The sequence below is a fragment of the Tauraco erythrolophus genome, chromosome 12 (assembly GCF_009769465.1).
Source record: "Tauraco erythrolophus isolate bTauEry1 chromosome 12, bTauEry1.pri, whole genome shotgun sequence".
NCBI lineage: Eukaryota > Metazoa > Chordata > Aves > Musophagiformes > Musophagidae > Tauraco > Tauraco erythrolophus.
This window is the reverse complement of record NC_141476.1, coordinates 21,680,982-21,702,556: the sequence shown is the minus strand read 5'-3', so window position 1 is coordinate 21,702,556 and position 21,575 is coordinate 21,680,982. Positions and strand designations below refer to the sequence as shown.

Sequence of the window (21,575 nt, the reverse complement as noted above, 5' to 3'; positions counted from 1 at the left end):
TATGCAATTTAAATTCTACAATGCACGGAAAAAAAAACAAACTATAAATTGCATTCCCATCGCTCTTCTTTGATCACTTCAGTGACATGGGGAAATAATAAAGTCTTTCAGCTGAACTATAAAATATAAATAGTTTATGCACCATCATACAAATAAGATATTCCTTATTTGGAGTACTTCTCTTTTAGGTTGCTTTTGCTTGATTTGTTCAAGGCCATCTTTCTTCATGGCCTCTGTACGTTGGGCTTCTTTTGTGTCTAACTTGACTTAAATTTCTCCTAAGCAATGTTCTCTTACTCGAGGGGAAAAAAAAAAAAAAAAAGGAAAAATCTTATGGGGGAATAAGAGAATAATTTATAGCATATATCAAAATAACATGCAGAAGTACAATGCTTTGAATGTGGCTTAGGTTGAATACCCTGGATAAAATGGTGAAGTTCGTCTACAGCAACCTTTGGCTTGAGGAGTAAGAGAATAAGACTTGATACCCAAAATTCCATAATAAAATCTGTATGTACATTTCTTCCTTTTCCCAGCCAGCATTTCATTCCTAATTCTTGCTACTCATTCTTCTGAGGCTTATAGGTATTTTATGCACTAAGATGCAATTAAGGTTACATGATGCCACTTAAAACACTATACTTTTTGAGACTCCCCAAGTAACCAGTTAAGTAGACTGGGAATACACAAATACTGCACACAGCAAACTGAACCACTACAGATAAAGAACAGGTTTAACTTTTACAGGCTTCTTTTCAGCGGTCAATATTAAAAGTCTTCTCAAAGATGGTTGCTTAGTATCATCCATCCCATTTTTTACCTATGAGAAAGCTTCAGTCTGTGAAGCTGAGATGGCTGTGCCTGTGTGACATACCCACTGGATGAAAGGGAGTTCCCAAGTCTACAACCACTAGACAGATTTGCCTCAAGATAGTGGTTACCATCACTAGCCCACCCTCAGGGCGCTGGTTCTCATTCTCTTTCTAATCACTCCTCAGGCTGCTTCTTATAGAGGTAGAAAACACTTCAGATGGTGAAAATGTAAGATTTGATTATATACCTGGACAAATTAAAGTCTAATACCTGGACATCCACATGTTAAACATACTGTAAACTCAACCACTAAACACAAACATAATCCAGATCAATCTCAGGAAGAATGCTAATAATTTTCAGTTTACTTTGGAAAGTTCGTTCAGTTTTTGTTTTCCTTCTACTTTAGTGCTGTAATGTTTGAGTTTCTTTGCTGGGTTTCCTTGTTTGCTTTTCTTTTCCTTTCTTGTAATTACTGTGTTTTTTGCATGTACTAAATTGTTTAACTATCTGAAATTTGGCTTGCTTTCCTCCGTGTCTGTGTTCATTTGTGCTATGACTACAATCCTTGATCCTTCTGCTCTTTTAAAAGAAGTTTAAAACTTCACAAATGGTCTTCTGTCAAAACCACCTCTTCTTGAGGTGGTTATCCTTCTTTTCCTTCCCTTTTTCTTTTTAAGCTTCTCATGGCATGTTCTTATTCGTATTTTATATTATGATATTTTAAGCTCCTTTTGCACATTTTGCCAAAGCGTGTACTACTGTCTACCATATAACATGGATATGCTTAGCCTTAAGCCACGTGAGTATTTATTTTACACGCTGTTTTGAGTTTATTTGTTTCTCCTGGGCTATCTCTTGCAGATACATGAACATTACTTTTGTTGAAGTCAAGTAAACTGTGTATGTGCATCAGAGGACTCCTTCAGTTTAAATATGACACTTAGGAGAAAAGCTACTCTATAAGAATTTGACAGGAATGATTCACATTCATAAATTTTATCCTTGGTAGATACCATCTTGGCCTGGATTTTTTTTTCTGGTTTTTTTTTGGTAGGTCTGAGCCCATGGCAATGGGGAAGAGAAGAAGAAGAGAGTAAGCATTTTCTCCAATAGAAGGGTTGAAATCTCCATGTGGCTTGTCTTGTGAGAGTGCTACAAAAGTCTAGTTAAATCTTTTTTAGCTATATCCTCTAAATTGAAGGCCTTATTTCACTGAAATAAGTGGATAACTTCTAAACATATGGGAATAAAATACCAAATCACAGTATTCTAGAGACATGGAAATGTCAGTGTCAGCCTTCTAGAGCTCCTGGTTACCATCCTCATTTCATTCTCTTATTACTTGGCAATGACACCTCTTCCCAGAGGTCACCAGTAGCTAAAACTTTATATTTTTTTTTCTTATTTGGTGATTAGGAGAGGCAAGCCCAATAGTGCGTTTTGTTGTTTGGGTTTTGTGTGTTGTTTTTTTTTTTTTTTTTTTGTGCCCTTGCTATGCCTCTGTGAGGTTAATGTGATTTCAGCTGAACTCAAGCCTTGGTTTATATCAGAATAAACGTTCTTCTGTAAAGAAATCCCAAATAAGGCTGAAAGAATTTTGCTGGAGGCTCTATTTAGAGAAGTGCTTATTTAATTAACAATTAATGTAATTTATATGACTGTAAATGCAAACGTGTATGGTCTTTAAAAACAGTTCTAGTAGAAATGTTTCACTTTGCAAAGGCTATCCTTAGAAGTCTGGGGTTGGGATGACAAATTAACTGTTTACCCTTCAATGTGCAGCGCTATCCGTTTCCAAAGCCCGACCTAAACCAGGTTAGTTTGTGCAGTACCTCCACAGACAGCCGAGTCCTTCGGTGTCCTTACTCTGCCATGGGGGCCGTGCAGTGACACGCAGGGGACTGGTGTCTGACAGCTGCTCCCTGTCCCCTCCAGGAAAAGAGCCTGCTGCCTGTTTTTTAAATTTTTTTAAATTTATCTCGATACCTTTCCCAGCAGTTCACACCCCACCCCTCTCAGCACGTACCGCCCCTTGGGAATTTCTGCCTGTTCCCTTCAGAAACAGGCTTTGCTTTGGCACAGGTGAGACTTACGGGCTCTTCCGTACGCGCGGCTGAGGCAGGTGGCGGTCCGGGAAAGGGGCGGCCCTGCCCGCGGGGCCCCGCCGGCTAACTCACTGCCCGTGTGCCTCGCTTAATTAATTAATTATCAGACAACCAAGAGGTGCAGCCCGGGCAGGGCCGAGCGGGGGGCGGCTGTAACGCCGGGTCGGCAGCAGCCCTGAGGGCGTCTCTGAGGGACTGAGGGGAGGCAGCTCGGCCGCCCCGGCAGAGCCCGCTCCAGATGCCCCGGCGCAGCGGTAGAGCTCGTCCCCCACCCCCAGACCGGTTTCCGAGAAGGAGTCGGGGAGAAGCGAGGCGGCGGGAGCGCCTCACCGCCCTCCGCGGCCGGGTGCTGCCGGCCCGCAGCGCCCCACCGCCCGCGGTCCCAAATGGCGGCCGGTAGAGGGGGCGGGAGCGCGGGGAGGAGCGGGCTCTATCGACAGCTCGGCGCTCCGCGGTCAGGCCGAGAGGCGGGGAGCGGGAGGACGGGGGAAGAAGGAGAGACGGGCGAAGGGAAGGAGCTGAGTGCCGACAGGTCGATGGGCGGAGGATAAATGTCTCGCTGAGTGTGAGGCCGCCATTTTAGATGAGGAACGAAACGAACAGCGCCGAGTGGGACAAGAGCTTGGAGGGAGCCGCCGGGAGGGAGTGACATAGGTAGGAGCGGCGTCGGGCTGGCGAGCGGCAGGCGACAGGGCAGGGAACGGAGGGGAGAAGGGCTCCCCCTCCTCCTTTTTCTCCTCGGCTCTCCCCTCCGTGGCGCTGGCGCCTGGAGCGGCGCCGGCTGCTCCCAGCGGCGCCTCAGCCCTGGGCGCACTGACCCGGCCGCCGCCTCGGCTGTGAGGGAAACTATGGCGGGGGAGAGCAGCCCGCTCGCCCCCTGACAAAGACCGGGGCGGGGAACGAGGGGGAATCGGCCGTCTCCGTACCTGCGGTTCGCGGATCACCGCGGAGTCCTTTGCGGTCGCCTCCCCTCCGGCGTCCGTGCCGCGGGGGCGCCCGCCTCGGCGGGAGAGGGTGCGCGGCGGCGCGGCCCCGGGGGCTGGGGAGGTGCCAGAAAGCCCGGGGTTGGGGGTGGGGGGGGGGCCGAGGCCCGGCGCGGCTGCGGCGGGTCAGGTGGGAGCGGGGGTGTGTCGCGGCCGCCGCCTGTCAGCACCGAGCCCCGGGGCCGCCCCGCCGGGGGAAACGCGCGGCCGAGGCGGGTGTGCCCCGGGGCCGGGGCTCCGCACCGCCCGGCCCTGCCCGGGGCTGCGGCGGCCAGCGGGAGGGATGAGCGACGGGCATCCGGGAGCGCGCACGGGGAGGGGTGCCCCGCTCGGCGCGGGGGGATGCCCGGCGGTGGCTCCGCTCGCCCGCCCTCCTCCTCGGGTCTCCGCCTCGCTGCGGGCAGCTTTGTCCCTCCGGTGCTTCCAGCGGCGACTCCCGAACCTTTCCGTTTCTTTCATCTAAGGTCTTCTAAACCGGGAACGGAAAACGCGTTTAAGTTGTATTAGCATAACTGAATGTGTTCTGCTTAGGCATTCTTGGTTTGAGCTGCTTGCTTGATTTTTTTTTTTTTTTACTTAGATTCAGTTTAAAAAAGGGCGTTTGAAGATTCTTTAGCTTCCCAGTCTCTCCTAAACTGTTACGACTTCGCCGTGTATAAATGGTGTTACTCTGGAGCCAGGGCTCAAAGATTGCACTTTTTCTGGACTCTTTTTATCTACAGTCTAAACGTACACGCAAATAACCTGCCCGTGCTAACAGCAGCATGTCTCTTGTCCATTGTTTGTCTTGCATACGTCAGGTTAAATAATTTGTGTAGATTTTTTTTTTTTCTTCTTAGCATGTAAGTGACGTCCATAAATATAGAGACCTTACCTGGGACAATGAGACCTCAAAACCAGTTGTAGTGGAATTGCTGCAGCACAGTGTGCATTCCAGATGCAATTGTAGGTTGTTGTAGGTATGCAAAACAAGAAAGGTCTGTAATGGAGTAAAAACTAAGGTTCTTCAAAAACCCAAGCCAACTTCAAGTATCTGAGAACAGTTTTGTAGAAAAGACTTTAAAAATGTCTTTTATTTTAGTGCTTCTGGAAAACTCGGCTACAAGTATTGCCTAAAGGATCACTGCATTGGGTAAAACTAGGGTATAATTTGAATGGATGTGCTGATCCTTTAGGACATGTCTACAGTGTTGGTGCAGAAGAAAAGATTGATTTGGTGAAGGTGAGAGTTAGTTTTAGATAGTTCAGTTAAATCTGTGCTGTGGACACCCATTCAGAATGGAAGTGGCTTTAATTTAGCTTGTCTTAATGAATATTTTCTGTAGGTAAACCCTAAGGCTACAATTAATCATTAAAAAGGTATGGATCTGTATATATGTTCATGAAATGGATGACTGATTAATATGGTAAGCAATTTAATCTTAGATTATTAAATCCGATGTGAACTAGCTGACTTGGGTTGGAGCAGTGGTGCTTTCAGAAATCTGGAATGTGTTTTTCATATGGTTTGTTGCCATGCTTAATATCTTCAGGACTGGATGACTTATTGTGCAACACTGCTGACTAACCTGCTTTGAAAGAAAATCTGGAAGTAGCACAGAAAATATCTGGTTTTTTTTCCAAAGAAGATATAAAACTTTATTTCTTTTCATTCAGTTGAATGACTTTGGAGTGTACATAAAATTTACCATTTTTTATTCTTTAACAACAACAAAGTCTATTCAAATTACTTATGAAGTTACTGCTGTCTCAGGGCCTGAACTTACTACAACTTATTAAAATAACTCATATTTTATAAACCACAAATATGATCCACGGAAATCATTGGTCAGCACTTCTTGGTATGCTAGATCAGCACTAGTTTCTTCTGGGACATATACTTCCCTCCTCCCCCCAGTTTATTTGTTTGGCTCCTTCACTGTTGAGGAAAAAACAAGTTTTCCTTGTTTTCTGTCTTTGAAAACAAATTAAATTGAGATGGCAAGAGCTGTTGGGTCTAAAAGTTTTGTAGGAGATGGGAACAAAAAGCTGTTAGTTCAAATTACTATGAATAAAGAAGTCTAAAAATCAGTTTTAAATACAGGAGTTGGGCTGATAAATTCACTTTCATGTTATGGATACAGAATGTTTAAATTATTTTTATATTACTAGTAAAGTTAGGAGAACAAATGAACTAACAAAGTCTAGTTCAGTAGAGATTTGTAGTTGGGTCTCTGACCATTTCTGCTGCAGACATGCTGTCTTTCTCTTCCATGACACCTTCAGCCATTCCCTTTGCTACCCTTTTGTAATACCTCTAGCACCCCTCGCTTCCCCATTTTTGATGTTGCCTTACTTAAACACCCTCCAGACTTTTTTTTCTCCTCCTCCTCCTCCTCTCCCTCTATTCTTATGCTGCTTGTCTACCTCCTTGGTTTGTTGGGTTTCATCACGTGGTGCTGTGCTGCTGCAGCTGGCATGCCAAAGGTGTGTGCTGTGGTGCCCTGGCTGGTGAAGAGGCCAGGAGGGTGAAGGATTCTTCCATACTTTGGCGTCTTATTTCCATAGCCTGTGGGAATTTCGTATTCTTGATGCCTCTACCTAGCTGTTTAGTTGAAATAAGCTAATATGTCCAATAGTTGCTGGAGGAGAAGCAGAAGGACAGCTGGGTGGCATGATCACCTAAGACCAGTTGCCTGGGAAACAAGAGTAACATGTTTTTGTGCAGTTGAATTTCCAAAACTTCCATGCGAATTCAGCTGGAAACAAATGACTGATTGAAAAGGAGGATTGCTTTGTAAGAAAGAAGTTCCTGGGCCATCTTCTAACTTTAAAATGCAGAAATCTAAAGACTCTGTGTAAAGAGAAATAGAAGTGAGCATTCTATTTCTTGTAAAAACATCAAATTGCATAAGTCAAAATTATCTTTATTTAGGGAAGTAACAAAAATACTGAAAGCAAGAGTAAAACTTGATATAACTAAAATTTCAGGCATGGTAATTTAAGCACAATTTCAGTGTTTCACATAACTTTAATTCGTAAATGAGCAGGTGTGTTGTACTGATTTTGGTTGATTTTATGTAATTGCTTATGCAAAACCCTTCAGTATTTTCTGGTATGAAATATATCCATTGTGTATTGAACAAGGTTGTGGAAACATTTTGTCAGCTCTAGAAATTAATGGAAAGAGGAATAGATGTAACACTGGGAAATCAGGTGAAAATGACAAATTAAGAAGGTATTTTAGCAATGAACATGCACTAGCTCACGAGTTTTGAGACAGCGTGAAGCAGATACAACTTACTCTGTATATGGTTTTCTGTATGGGTCATCCAAATTCATATTTAGTGATGTTCCTAGTTTTTCTGGAAAGAAAGTCTGCTTTGGACAAAGTTCTGTGAATAATTCTCAGTGCTCCGTTGGCTCTTGCTGCGTACACTATTTTTTGTAAACAACAATTTTGCTTTGAAAAGCAGCTGGCGCACATTTATGCCTTTAATGACTTGAATACTGTGTTTGTACTATAAATATCATCTGTTTCACACAAAGTTGATTTTATTGCAGCAGTGTGTGCTGACCTTTTACAGTTTAATAGAATATGGTCATCTTGTGTACTGAAATGCTGCGGCACATACAGTGGATGAGGATAAACAAAGCGCTGTTCTTGAGTCATTTGTAAACGAGTAAAGTGTTTTCTTGGTAGGCTTCAGAGCTAAGAATTATAACTGATAATTAATAAATAGAATGTTTACATAAAGGAGTGTCGTTTTTTCAGGGTTTTAAGTGAAATAGTCAATGTGTTTTTGCTTGCCTATGGGGAAAGAATCAGAATCATAGAATCATCTGGTTGGAAGAGACCTTCAAGATCATCGAGTCCAACCATTCACCCTGCACTGTCAGGGTCCCTAAACCATGTTGCTCAACACCAAATCTACATGTTTTTTTAAACACCTCTAGGGATGGGGACTCCACCACCTCCCTAGCCAGCCTGTTCCAATACTTCACAACCCACTCTGTAAAGAAATTCTTCCTGATATCTAACCTAAATTTCCCCTGGCCTAACTTGAGGCCATTCCCTCTCGTCCTGTCATTCATAACGTGGGAGAAGAGACCAACCCTTAGCTTTTTGGAGCTAAGATTTTATCGCAGAAAAACCCTGGATTCGTATAGGACAATGCGGTGGCGACTGCAGGTCACTGGATTTGTTTGCAGTCGCAGGTGTGTCTGTGTTCTGCCATTTCTCCTGTGCGTGTTCCAAACGCATCCTGCACGCTTGCAGAAATGGAGCAGAGCAGTAGCACAGTTAAATCAAAGCTGACTGGTTTTCACTTCAGGCAAAAGAGTTTTAGAATTGCCTTGCAAATAATCCGTGCATGTGGTGAGCGTGTAAGTGGCTCTGCCTTGCTTTCTTTGCACTATCTGAAAATCTGCAAACGGGACCTGTATCTCCAGCTCTTCTGATATAAGCCCCTTTTTATGTTGCTGTTGTTGTTGTTCTCAGTTTCATTGCGCTGCGGAATCGTTTCACTTGCTGTGTTGTGGCTCTCTGCAGATGTTGAGCTGATTACGGTAGCGCTGCCGGTTTTCTCTCACTACTGCATTTACATTAACTTCGTTTGAGATTTCAGCTTACGTTGCATACTCGTGATTGGTTTGACCCTAAAATATTTCATTTCTGACAAACAGCTGACAAAAGGGTGTTAATTAAAAGTGCATTCCAATTGAAATACGTAGTATCGGTTAAGAGCAGTTGAGACATCTCGTGTATTTTTAGTTCACAAGCTGGATGGAGGTTGCTTCACTAACTTGCAGCTGGGTGTGGCGTGGGGTTAACCATATTAATTAAACTGGCTCAGAGGTTTAGACTTTAAAAAATGGCTCAGAGCCCCCATTATAGTCTTCTGTTACATAAATTTTTTCACTATAGAACAAACTAGAGTTTTGAAAATGAGTGTTTCAGGAACACCTGAGCTGGAGAGACTAGCAAGAGGGAGATGCAAGGTAGTGTTTAAATAGAAGAAAGATGTCTTTAATGCCTTTGTACAGCTAACATTTCGGTATATATTGATAAATTTTGATATATGACTAATCTTTATTTTTCTGAAACATCTTTTATTTTGCTAGTCATTTGTTTCCAGGATATGTCTCTGTCAACTCTGTCAGTAATTTGAGCTAGTTTTTCCATATTCCAGTGTTTAATGGTGTTTTAACAGTGTTTGCTCAAATCTGGTCATACTTTCAATGTTTTCTAGAGTGGTCTTTTCCATCTGTTAGCTACAAAAGGCTCTTTCCTTACTCTCTTACTACCTGTGGAAGAGATGAAGTGTGTCTACCCCACTGTGCCTATTTGTTGGACTAACAAGTAAATTATCATTGTTTTTGCTTTATTCTATAGTTTTCCCTGTGTAGATTAAATGATGTGTGAGATTTTACTTAAGAGTTTTGTGGTAAAACTGAAGGAAGCATAGTGAAACAGGTGAAGATACGTGAACTCCTTTTTGTTTGCATGGAAGTGTTACAGAAACGTAGGAGCGCAGAGGGATAGTCCTGAAAAATAACAGAGCATATATAGGGAGGACCGTTAGACTGGAAGCTTCGGTGATGGCGAGGTTGCGGGGAAGAAAAAATATTAGTTAATAATATTTTATCAATTTATTTTAAAATTCCTAATTTATTACTACCCCCAAAAAATGCTGCTTACATTATTCCCAAATGATTATCATAGAAAGTAAATCTTTTATAAATTTATTGCAAAAGAAAAAGCAAGGTGGATTTTAATTCCACCTAATGTGGAGACGAAAGAGTCTGGGGTTACTTCTCTAGCTTCCAGTTGAAAAGGTGTATTTGCTATATAGTAACAACTTGATTTTTTTGAAAAACTTTGTTTTAGAAACTTTGTTCCAAGTTTCACTGAAAGTTGATCATTTCTGTGATGTAGGATATGACTCCAACTTCAGCTTCTATAAAACCTTTTTTTAGAATTCCAGAAGTTCAGAATTGTTAATGCCAAGATTAATGTCAGGTAAATATTTTTCTTGTTTTGATAGTTTCTGATAGAGTTTTAATTCCTTTAGATCTAATCTATTTTATAAGCCCATTAAAATACCTTTTTTTTTTTTCCTGGAATTAGTTCTTTGTTTGGGAACATTTTGTTGTAATTTTATGAGGGTTTTTTTTTTTTGTAAAACCCATATCATAATTCTCATGCATTAAGCATGGCAAATGTGTCTAAACTCCATCTGCTTTTAAACTGGCATGAGATCTCTGTATATTTCTTCATATAGACACTCAGTATTGCGGCTACTACGTGCAAATAAGATTGCATTTTTGATTATGGCAGCGCTTTCAAACTTAGAGAGTTCAATGTGTAGATGATCATTCAGCTTTTCTTAGACTGAGAGAGAAAATGTAATAGTAAACTGTGCAAGCTGAGTGATGTCCTGCTTTTTCATAGCTTTCTTTTCCCTCCCTGTCTCCCTCTTTGATAACTTTTGAAAGCCATGTCTGATCAGTACCAGTCTGTAGGCACGAGCAGGCAGAAACCTGTTTGTGGTGTTGAAGAGGGGAGGGTACTGGTTTCCTTTGTCCCTAATTAGGAAGCTAAGCCATTTCAGTCACTGTAAGTCAGGCTGCTGGCTAAGCAGCATGATTTTCTTTGAGAAAATAACGTTACTGCCTCGGTTTAATCTCTGGTCTGGCAGTTTTAAGTGTTCGTATTGTGATGGCTGTTATTTTTGTGTGGAAACATGGAAGAAACCTCGCCTGGAGTTCAGGTGCCAGGGTGGTTGGAGTTGAGGGGGTGCATTTGCAGAAACGGGCCAAAACAGGCTCATTGGAGGGATGGAACGTGCGCGGCTGCGAGAGAATGTAGTCAGTTAAGGAGCTTCCAGAGCGTGTTTCAGCCAAAAGAAACAACAAAGTGTGCAAGCCTCTAATTTTATGCTGACATTTAACAAAAAAGAAACCGTATTCTGAATTACATCATTCATCTGTGTTAAACGCTTTAGAAGCAAGTATAAAGCTTACACGGGCAATAACAGCATGCTGAAACAAAGTGTGCGTGGCAGGGTGGTACGGTGGATTGATTTCAGCTGAAAGTGAGTTCCAGAGCTTCCTCTTGGACTTCTCAAACCTTTTAAGTTGACTGTGTAGCTCGTTCACTGACAATCAAGAGGTTATAAAAAGCGAGCCAGCTGATGTTGCAATCTAATAAGCGCTGGCCATATAGTGGAAAGACTCTCCTTTGGCATGTTCACTAGTGCTATTTTTACCTATTCCAGTAAGATCTGCCCTTGTGATGTTAAATTACAGGACGGTACCTGGAATTATTTAGTTTTATAGAAGTGCTGTATGCTCTGAAGAAAATTTTCAATAAAATTATCGGGTGGATTGTAACGAAAATTCTCTTATGTTTGAGAATATTTTTTCTTCTGTCACCACAAATAATACTGCTGTAACTGTAAGATATTCTTTCACTTTTGTTTGCAAATTTTATGTCTGGCAGAAGGTTTTTTTTTATTTTGTTTTCCTTTGTATATTCAGTGTTTTGCCTGTCAGAGTTTCTTCTCTGGAGTCTTTAAATAGGCAATGTGATTTTATTTTTTTTTTTTTTTCTTTTAGTGCAAGGAATTAACAGTGTAGCCCAAGAATAAGTGTAGTAGCAGGTTTTTGTCATTACTTCTAAAAAGCCTAGCTGGTTTTGATTAGATTTTAAGTTGATGATTCCTTACACAATAGAAAATGAATTTAATTGACTTGACAGCACTGGAACACAAACCTATCATTATGAAACCGTTTCAAACTCTCGTTCTGCCTGTTTGGGCCATTAGGTGTGTATTTGTCGCAGAAGTTTTAATTTTTCAAAAGAAATGGTTGGACACTGAGGTGTGATCAGCGCCCAACTAGTGCAGGTTCAGCGTTGCCCTTACCGAACACCTGCTTCCCTCCTCCTCCTCCTGCACTCTGGAGTGTCTCAGGTGGAAATCCTGCAAGTAGGCCAACTTCCTCCAGTACAGAGTGGTTTTCTTCTCCCTTGGCTTTACCATTGTCTTAGGTGAACAATTCTGCTTCTCAGGTTTAATTGAATCTCACATCTGCAATAACAGCTGGTATTTTTGTCGACTCACTTGTTGCTTCAACCCTCCTTGTTGCCTGTTCTGTTAGCAGAGTTTCTTACTGGTTTTTGTTCTTCATGTATTCTTATGTGCCAAGAAAAATACATGACTTTTACTCCCTTACAGCTATTACTTTGGTTGCAGGTAGAAGTATTGTACCTGCTGCTTCTTTAACCCATCACACTTGTTTTATACTATGCCTTCTCTCCTTGATTTGTATATGAAATTCCTTTTTCTTCTGGCTGATTTTACAATAAAAACACTTTAGATTTTCAATCTATAAAACCTCTACCCCTCCCGATCAGTTTTCTCTCCTCTTTTTCATCTAACATTATCAGTTGTACTGACTAGATTAATTTTCTCAACGTTCGTCCCAGGCTCTTTTCAGCCCAGTTTTTAGCTCTCGTTTTCCTCAGGAACCAGTCTTTACAAATCTCTTGACCTCCCATCTAAATATGGGGATCATAACTGTATCCTTGTTTTTATCAGTTTGCTAATTGCCAACCTAACTACTTTTAAAAAACAGAAACCCAACGCTTCCCCCTCACGCCCCCATGCCTATATTGGTTCCTATAAAGATGTTTTTCTCTGGTCCTCTGCATATTCTTTATGGTTCTTATGGTGGTTTTGATCTTCACTGTTTTTCTCTGCTTCTGGCCCCCACATGCTTTCTGGTCATAGCACTTTCCACACCTTATTCCTTAGTAATGTAATCTGTTAAACAAACAAACAAACAACACCTCCTCCACCTTGATTCAGTGGGATTATTTCCTAAATATGTCATTATTGCTGACTAGGTCTTCTGTTAGAACTAAAGATCTCAGTGCTTCCTCTGGTGTGCAAAAGACAGCATTCCTTCCTCCTTTCTTCCCAGTCTCCTTGCTTATCTTTTTCCGTGATGGAAACCATATTCACAACATTTTGTATGTTAAATTTCAAGATGTTTGCTGTACAGAGGTACACAAGTTAGTAAGTAGGGTGAATATACAGTTCAGACTGTAAGTAGATTTTAGTTTTAAAATTACTGAGTGGCTCAAGGCGGATATGCCGAAGCATTGTTCGGGTTTCTTGTTAGTCTTTGGGAATTTGCTGTCTTGGGTAAAATAATTTCAGCTTTTTTTTTTTCTTCCTACCTGCTCTATCGAGGAGAGAGGGTACTTGTAACCAAAAGTGAGCTAGCAATATAAGATCTCTTCTTGCAATTATTTTTTTTTATGTGTACATTCTACATTCTTGTCTTTAATATAAAGAAAGACTTGAGGAAGCTGGGACTTTCAGCCTGGAGAAGAGAAAGCTTTGTGGGGGATCTTACCAATACACTGGTAAGAGGAGAGAACGAACAGGAGGACACCAGGCTTCTCACTGGTGCCCAGTGACAGCACAAGGGGTGATGAGCACAAATTAAAACACATGACTCTCCATCTGAATGCAAGAAAACACTTTTTTTTTTTTTACTGTGAGGGTGGTCAAACACTGGAACAGGTTGCACAGGGAGGGTGTGGTGTGCGTATTTGTGGAAATGTGCAAAACACAACTGATGTGGTCCTGGGCTGTAGCTGACCCTGCTCCAGCAGGGGTTTGAGCTAAATCATAGAATCATAGAATCATTAGGGCTGGAAGGGACCTTCAAAGGTCATCTAGTCCAACCCCCCCGCAAGGAACAGGGATATCTCCAACTAGATCAGGTTGCTCAGGGCCTCATCCAACCTGGCCTTGAACGTCTCCAGGGATGGAGCATCCACCACCTCCTCTCTGGGCAACCTGTTCCAGTGTTCTACAACTCTCAAATGATCTCAAGAGGTCCCTTCCAGCCTCAGTGACTGTGACTACGTTGCATCTTTGCCTTCTATAATCGATGGGATTGTTTTAGAAATTGCTAATTAGGATGGGAACTTTGGGTAAGAATGTATTTTACCATTCAGTATCTAGTGAATATTTTTGTATATTTGACTTACACTTTTTTCTGTAACTAATCTGAGCTTCCAGACTTTTAGTCAAGACTTCTTGAATGAGGAATTCTTGCTCATACAGTTAATGCTTCTATGCAAGATAGCCTTCAGAGGCTTAGCTTCTTATGGCTTTCTTTTTTTGGTTGTTTTGGATCTAAGATTTGTCATAACATTTGTGAGTCAGCAAGGTGGTTTTGTGTGTCAGTAAAGAACTGGTGTCTGAGAAGAAAGTATTCAACTCATACTTAATTTTAACTTTAGTGACCTCTTAGCTGTGAGAGATTTTTATGATGTTCTTGAATAAGAATGAGATGATGCTGAGCTGGGGTAGCATTTGATTATCATGCAGTCTGTCATGATTGTCATTGTCACTGAAACGTTGCTTAAAATACTGAAAGGTTAGGAAGGCCCTGAAAACTCCTAACAGTAGGATGACAAGTGAACTCTACTATTGATGTAACTCACAAAATAATTTTTTTATTAATTTGCTATGTTGTGTGTTTAAGTTTGTCTATTAAAATAGTAAATATCTTCTTTTTTTGTGTGTTATCTTCCACAGATGATGTACTTCATCCTTTTGTCATAGGACTTCATTCACTTAAAGGAAGACTAAAGGTATAAGTAACTCTTTCCCTTCCTCCTTATCCTGCCCCATTCTTTCTTCTGAGGTCCCTGGATCTTTCCTGGGGGAAGAGAAACTTACTGCAACCGAGCTCTGTGCTTGTATTCCTTCACTGCTACTCAAATTTGATCTTTGTTTTTTGAGAAATTCCACAAAATTGATATGATGCCCACAGTGTTTGCTTTATCAGAAGTGTGTGTTTAACTTAAGCTTCTGCTTTAGTCAGTCTGTGTGGATATTTACTCTGCAGGGGAGAAGCCCTTCCTCAGTTTAGAACTTTAGATCTTGATGTTTGCCTGTCTTCTCCAAATAGCATTTGCCTTTCCACACAACTACAGATCTGTTGTGAATAATCCAGACCTAATGACATTATCTGTGACATTATCTTTGTGGTGGTTGTGTTGTTTTGTTTTGTTTTGTTTTCATTTTCTGAGATTGTACCTCTGAAACAACAAGTCTGTTATTGCACTTTGTTAAATAAATAAAAAACCACTCAAACCAGAACAGTAATTTCATGGATGTATTTAGTAAGATAATGTGAGACAGAATTAAAATGGAGCATATTTTATTTTTGGAGGCACTCAAGATGGTAAATGTTTGACGTAGTCCAATTAATTTTGCTTGTATACAAACTGTAATTTCTAATAACATGCAGTTTTTATTTGCCATTTTATGTAGGCTTCTTTGCAAATATTGGCGCATAGGAAAAAGTAAAGTTAGTAGAGCTGTCTAGGCAGTTTGTAACTAAAATACTTGAGTGATATCATGTTAGATTTAGTTCATATTGCAGAAACATATGTTCAACTATTCCCAGGCACACTTTATTATAAAATAAGAGGGAGAATCATTTGTTCTATTTTCTCACGGAAAAATACCTAGAGGCCTCTTCCAAGCCGTTCTTGGTGCTATTGCCCCTATTCCCTGCCGCCCTGATCTGTACCTTGTTTCCATACTCGGACTCTTAGAATTGCAGAATTGATCTCCTCATGGCACTGCTGGGTCTGGCACAGAGCCCACATTTATTAAACCAAATTTATTAGTTTAAAGCTGCCCCGAGTGAATGCAGAGAACACCTAACTCTTGAGTTAGCTGGATCACTGCATCCTGTTCTCACTGCACAGATAATCTGGCCTAGTCTGGTATTTTGCAATGGTATTTTGATGGTAACTGTGGTATGTCTGAACTGTACAGTTAGCCTGCATAACTAACAGCTCCCAGCAGTTACTTGAATAACTCATCTTATGTTCCTTTTCAGCAGAGCCGAGGTTGGTTTAAAGACTGATATGTTCTCAGTGGTGGTGTCCTCGATGTTACTTCATTTACTACGTGCAACTGAGGGAGGACAGAACCAGCAATTCTTTCTGCTGAGATTCTCAGTCACTTTTGTTTAATCCTTGAAAATTTGTGTGGGAAGGGCATTTAGTGGATTGCTGACATTTGAGAAACTTTTTTATCCTTGCTGTAAAGTGGATGACTTCCAGGCAACTGTAAACACAGTTTGGGGCTTTCATCCATACTTGAAACAATTCAAGCATGAGCAAGTTCAGAATGCAAATAGGCACGTGTCTGAGAATGTATGTACAGTTGACAGAAAGACTTGGGGAGAAAAGTGCTTGGCTGAAAAGCCTTGCCTGTGTAATGTCAGTGCACATGTAAACTCATAGCCCCACTTCTGCAATGCGAGGGCTGCTTTAAATAGCTCTCTTTCTAAGTCTTTCTTTGGAGGATTCTGCTGGGAAGAATTTAACATTATGGTGAAGAAACCAGAAGTCCAAGCGTGACAAGTGTGTCATATGATGTGATTCTGATACAATCAGATATAAGGAAACAGTGTTCAGTATGCTTTGTATTTCTAGTAATGCATTTGAATTTACTGAATTAAAAAATCAGCATGTCGTAAATATCACTTCAGCTTTAAAAGTCTTCATAATGTTAAGAGAACACGTTTAAAGCATTGAGTGACCACCTCTCAATATTTAACATTTTTGATTATAAAGGTAAAAATTATGCATTGTTATACTAAAAAAAGGTGGAGCTTTTACTCCATGACCTAGAATTCTGGTGCTTGGTTAGCAAAACTCATACGACGTGCGTGCAAAATTTGTCTACTTTCCTTGCTTGCCTTTTCCTTTCATAGCTGTTTCAATAACAATTTTACAGTTTTTTTTTGTGAATCTGTATAAATTCAGCAGCAGTACTTAACTAAAATTTAAAAAAGTTCTGATTGAGTTGCTTGGAAGTAGCTGCTGCATTTTTCTTTTTACCTGAGATTGCTTTTTTGCTTTGGAAAAGGGAAGGATTTGGATTCTATAACCCTTTGTGCTCTTTTAGATACAAGCAGTGCTTCTGTTTCTCTGATGAAAGAGTTCAGGTTTTGTAGGGAAACTTATAGAGCTCTGTAGTTGAAATTGTTGTGGAAAGAAATGAGTGACTGACATGGGAAGGGACAAACAGATAATCCTAAAAATTGGTTAGGAAATGTAGCGTGGAGCTCCTCTAATGATCAGAGGAGAGTAGGCACAGAGCAGCCACAGGAACAGATAGTTTTGGTGACAAATACCTGCTAACTAGAGCCCAAAGTACAGCCTGGTACAGCCAAGTAGCATGACTTGCTTTCTGCTTACTAAGCAAAGTTTTACGCTGAAAGTTACTCTTAAATACGGAAAGGTGTTAATCTCGCAAAGGATTAATCAGTCTGAAAGTGTGTCAAACTGCGAGTTGTGTTCCTTGTGCCCTCCTTACTGTACACACCAGTGGTTGGAAAACCAATGTTGTTTTTTTTTCTTGAATACTTTAAATTTACGTTAGCAGCATAATGGCTGAAGTAGTAACTAAGAAATGAATGGTTTGGAGAAATAGGGGGAAAAAGTGAGAAAAGATACGTCCAAGATCAGAACAACTGAATCAGAAATTGTATGCAATCTTTCAGTGTTGGTTTTTGTGGGGTTTTTTTGTTGTTGTTTTGTTTTGTTTTTCCCCCTGAACAATGACATTTCCTCCTGTTAATTTTTAATATTTTTTTTTTCTCAGCTCTATTAGAGAGGAGCTTGGTTTTTGGCATTGATCTCTTAAAATGAAGGACATGCAAAGGAAAAACCCCAACCTTGTAGATGTATGAGAAATCTGCTGGGGTTGTTAGACTGATCCTAACTCATGCCCTGCATTTATGTTTACATTGATCACAGCTTTATTAGTATAAGAATAGGTCCATTTTTCTCTTTTACTGCTATGAAAAGCCACTTTTAAAATATACTGCTATAGATCACAATAGGTGCTTGTTTGATGTGGGTTTCTTTTTTTTCCCCAGCAGTATTAAATCAATTGAGAATTACTGTATGGGAGGGGAACTGAGAAAAGACCAGAAAAGACCAGTTAAATACATTATTGATCTTTTTGTGTCAGAGATGAAAGCTTTTCTTATAAGCAACTGTTAAAGCTTGTATTTTCTAACAAAAGTGTTCATTTTGAAATGGATTCTGGGTTTTCGTCTCTGGCGTTTTGCCTTTGTGTATGTATTTCATTAAACATGAGCGTGATTACTGATTGTTTATGTGGATAGAAATGGCAGCATGTGTATGTGTTGGGAGGGGGAACTGTGTTTACATTTTCTTTAAAAGTTTTTGGTGTTTGTTTCAGAAATAAAAGAAAGGGCAAGACACCTAAACTGTGTGCTGAGAGTTCAGCTTTATATCCTGCGAACTTTCAGGCTTTGTCATTACAAGTTTCAGCATTCCTTAGGGAGGCAGACGGAAATTTTTAACGGTTCAGACTAAATACTTTTTGCTAGTCATGGAAAAAAGTATCTTTTGGATATGAATGAGTGATATGAGTGTATGATCTGAGTGGATATGAGTGAATGATCTCTAGGAATTTGTTAGTCAGGTGTGCACATTGCATAACTGTTTTGTGCGATTGGTTTTCATGCTTGTTCAAATAAATGACTATCAAAATTTATAATCTATGCAGAAAGTACTAATTAAAAGTGCAATCTTGGACACAGTGTGCAGAATACCTGTGGGAGGTGGAGGAATATGAGATTATTTTTTCTGCCTGAATTGAATGTTGAGTATGAAACAAATCAGTGTCAGTTTTCTAGCGGTACTGGATTTACAAGAGGACTGATATGCTCATACTTTAATATCTTAAAATATTTTTTGACTGCTGCTGTTGCAGTTTTTCAGTTGTAGACAAAATGTTTGAAGTAATTTTCATGAAAATTAAGAGTTGCAGGAAGAAAAATTTTAGAAAGATGCATGGAAACATTCAGTGAATGGCATGGCATAAACATAAATCTAATATCTGAGAATGATTATGTTTCAGAAACATGCTTGTAACTCATTTAAAGAAAGAAAAACTAGTTTTTCTGAAATAGACAAACTAAGAATTATTCATTTATGAAGCCAGCATTGAAAAGTCCTCCTTTGTTTTAAATTAAGTTTCTCTTTAGAGCATATCAAACATCTTTTCACTGGAGTGAATTGGCGTGGATCTTGAGGGAGTTGGAGAAAATTAATCTAGTTTTAGTGAAAATGGCTTTCATCAAATATTGTTAGGAGCAGAAGACCCAAAATGAATAAACAAACCAATGCTAGGGCACAGGTTCCAGGACACTGGAAGTTAAGCTATGCCGTGCCCATGTCTTACCTGTTAAGGTAGCCAGAGATGCAACGAACCTGTGTCTGGTGAAATAGTGTGTCAGTTGTCTTCTGCTGCTGTGCTTGCTTCTGTGTTCAGTTTGCAAACTAGAAATCACGTGTGTACGTGCAATATTATGTTGTGTGATTACATATATTTTTATTTTTTTTATCAGTTCAAAGCTGATCAAGCAGTGGCCATGCTGATTCTCTTGCCTCGTATCTATGTCTGCAGTGAGCTGTTTGAGTTCAAAGTGGATTGTTTTGTATATATTCATCTAATTTTTTAAACTGGCTTTCTTTACACTAGAGGGCAGGAGAAAGGTGTAAATCGTTCCTAAATTACTTCTTAAGAGGCAGGTTTTATGACTGTCTCTTTTCTTTCTAATGATTGGAAATATGAACAGCAACTAGGTTTCAGAAGTGAACGTGTCCAGCAGCTGCCCATGCAGTATCGGAGTCGAAGTGTTCTTGGCCTGAGTGAAGAGGTATTTCTGAGGAGCTGCAGCCTCCTGTCATCCCACATGAGGGTTGCCTCTGAGCAGCTGCAAAAGTCAGCAGCAGGACAATGGATTACTGCTGTTTCTTCAACAAGCCCCACCTTGCCAACTGCATGCCCTAGTACCATGGATGCCAAGAGCAGGTTTAGCAGCTTTTCATCGTGGATTCCCTGTCTCTCCTCAGGAGACTGGGAATATTTTATAAACTTCCCATTCTTCTCCCCTACTCTCAGGCCACTGGCAGGTCTTTGTCCACTCCAGGCTAGGTATGAGCCAAGTTCTTATCTTCTCTCTTTAGTGGTGGCTCCTTCTTGAAGTGTGTGAGTAGAACCCATAGCCTTCAGTTTAGGCAGGAAGGAGAGCTAAGGATGGCATGTTTTAAATTTGCCTGCTGAGGTGAGGAGGTATTTTTGGTTTCTAGAAAAAGAACTCTCAACATCTGGGAGTGAACCCAAGCTGCCAGGGACACGATTATCATCAGCAGCCAAAAAGATGGCAAAAACGCACTGATGAAGCATGGTGGCAAGAGAGAGCAGGGCACTGCTGGAAGAGGGGATTATGCCAAACATACACAGTCCTGAGGATGTCCAGAACTTTCTTGAGGCAAAGATCCTTGGAAAGAATAGGATGCAAATGCATAATCCAAGATACAACTGACATTGGTGTTGTACAGAAGGCTGATAGCAGTTGCTGTCTCCATGTTTTTCTGTGCGTACAACCACCTCAAAATGTGGTTCTGTCATGTTCAAGAGTAGACTGTTCTACGGTGTGCAGTAGGCCTTTCGTATTTGGATGAGAGAACATCGTTAGAGCAGGGAAGTACCTTTTCTGTTATGAAACTTAGCTTTTGTCAAGGTGCAAGTTTGAATTTTTTGTCATTTCCTGTTTTCTCTTGAATTTTTCAGGAAACGTTGGCAGCATGTCAAAATACTAAATATAAAGGCTGTAACGTCAGGGTGTTGTCAACTTACTCCGCAGTGACAACAAGGAGGTTTTGATGGTTGCCCTGCTATTCCTTATCTCGGCTTACTCAGTAGAGAAATCCAGTTGAACTCTTGCTTTGTCTCAAGTGTTACCTGGAAGGGTGAAATAGAGTAGAATTCCCCATAGTGGGTGAGTTAAGAGGAAGAGAGAACCAGCTGTCTGGGTTTCGTCCTACCTCTGTTACCTAACAGGTTTATCTCCCCTCTGTTTTTATGGTTACCATCTCACTAGTTACTCTTTTAGCTATCGATATGCATAATACAGTTGTTGCAACTGTACTTCACTTCTTTTTCACCTTTCTGATTCCTGACAGTAGGGCAGTGCATATGAATTGAGGGATTGTTGTACTCCTAGTTGCTGGTGCATGCTGAACTCAGCTGTATTCCTCAATTTTATCTCTGCTCCTCCCTCCTTTTTCAGAACATCTCTGTGTCTTCCCATTCCTTGTTCTCTTTTTACATCAAATGACTGTTCTCGTTTATGTGCCGTAAATTAAAAAGCGTAATTATAATTTCGAAGTATCTAAATCCTATTAGCTTTTGATTGAGTTGTAAATTTTACTGCTGTTTAAATATTTTGAACCTTTGGACAGCTGGACCTGCACAACGGATGGCATTGAGGCAGGAATGACGACAAATGGCAGGAGGGAAGGAGAGGATGAGGATGTGTATGTTGTCAGTGAAAGACATGTTCGTGAACTGACCGAAAAGATCCCTTTGTAGCTGAGAGTGTAGGAGGCCTCCAGCTCTTCTGCTGCAGAGTTTGCATGCGACAGTAGGTGCTTCAAATAAACCAAACTTTTTCTTTAAGTTTGTTGTTACGCGTGTCCTTTCTCGATACTAGTCAGGTCTGGGTTTAGGTCTGTAGCAATGCTGAGTGCTTACAGATC

General features: G+C 40.7%; 1 protein-coding gene across 3 annotated transcripts in view; it reads left to right on the top strand.

The window, feature by feature from the left end:
- The first annotated feature begins 2,878 nt into the window (after positions 1 to 2,878).
- RAF1 (Raf-1 proto-oncogene, serine/threonine kinase) overlaps positions 2,879 to 21,575 on the top strand; it is a 44,616-nt gene continuing 25,919 nt past the window's right edge. For 2 of the 3 annotated variants that reach the window (XM_086618932.1, XM_086618931.1), the window contains exon 1: positions 14,530 to 14,561. The gene's annotated coding sequence lies outside the window, so the exon portion shown is untranslated. Of the gene's footprint in view, positions 2,899 to 14,505; positions 14,562 to 21,575 lie in introns of those variants that run through there. The other variant, XM_086618933.1, reaches the window with a different exon arrangement.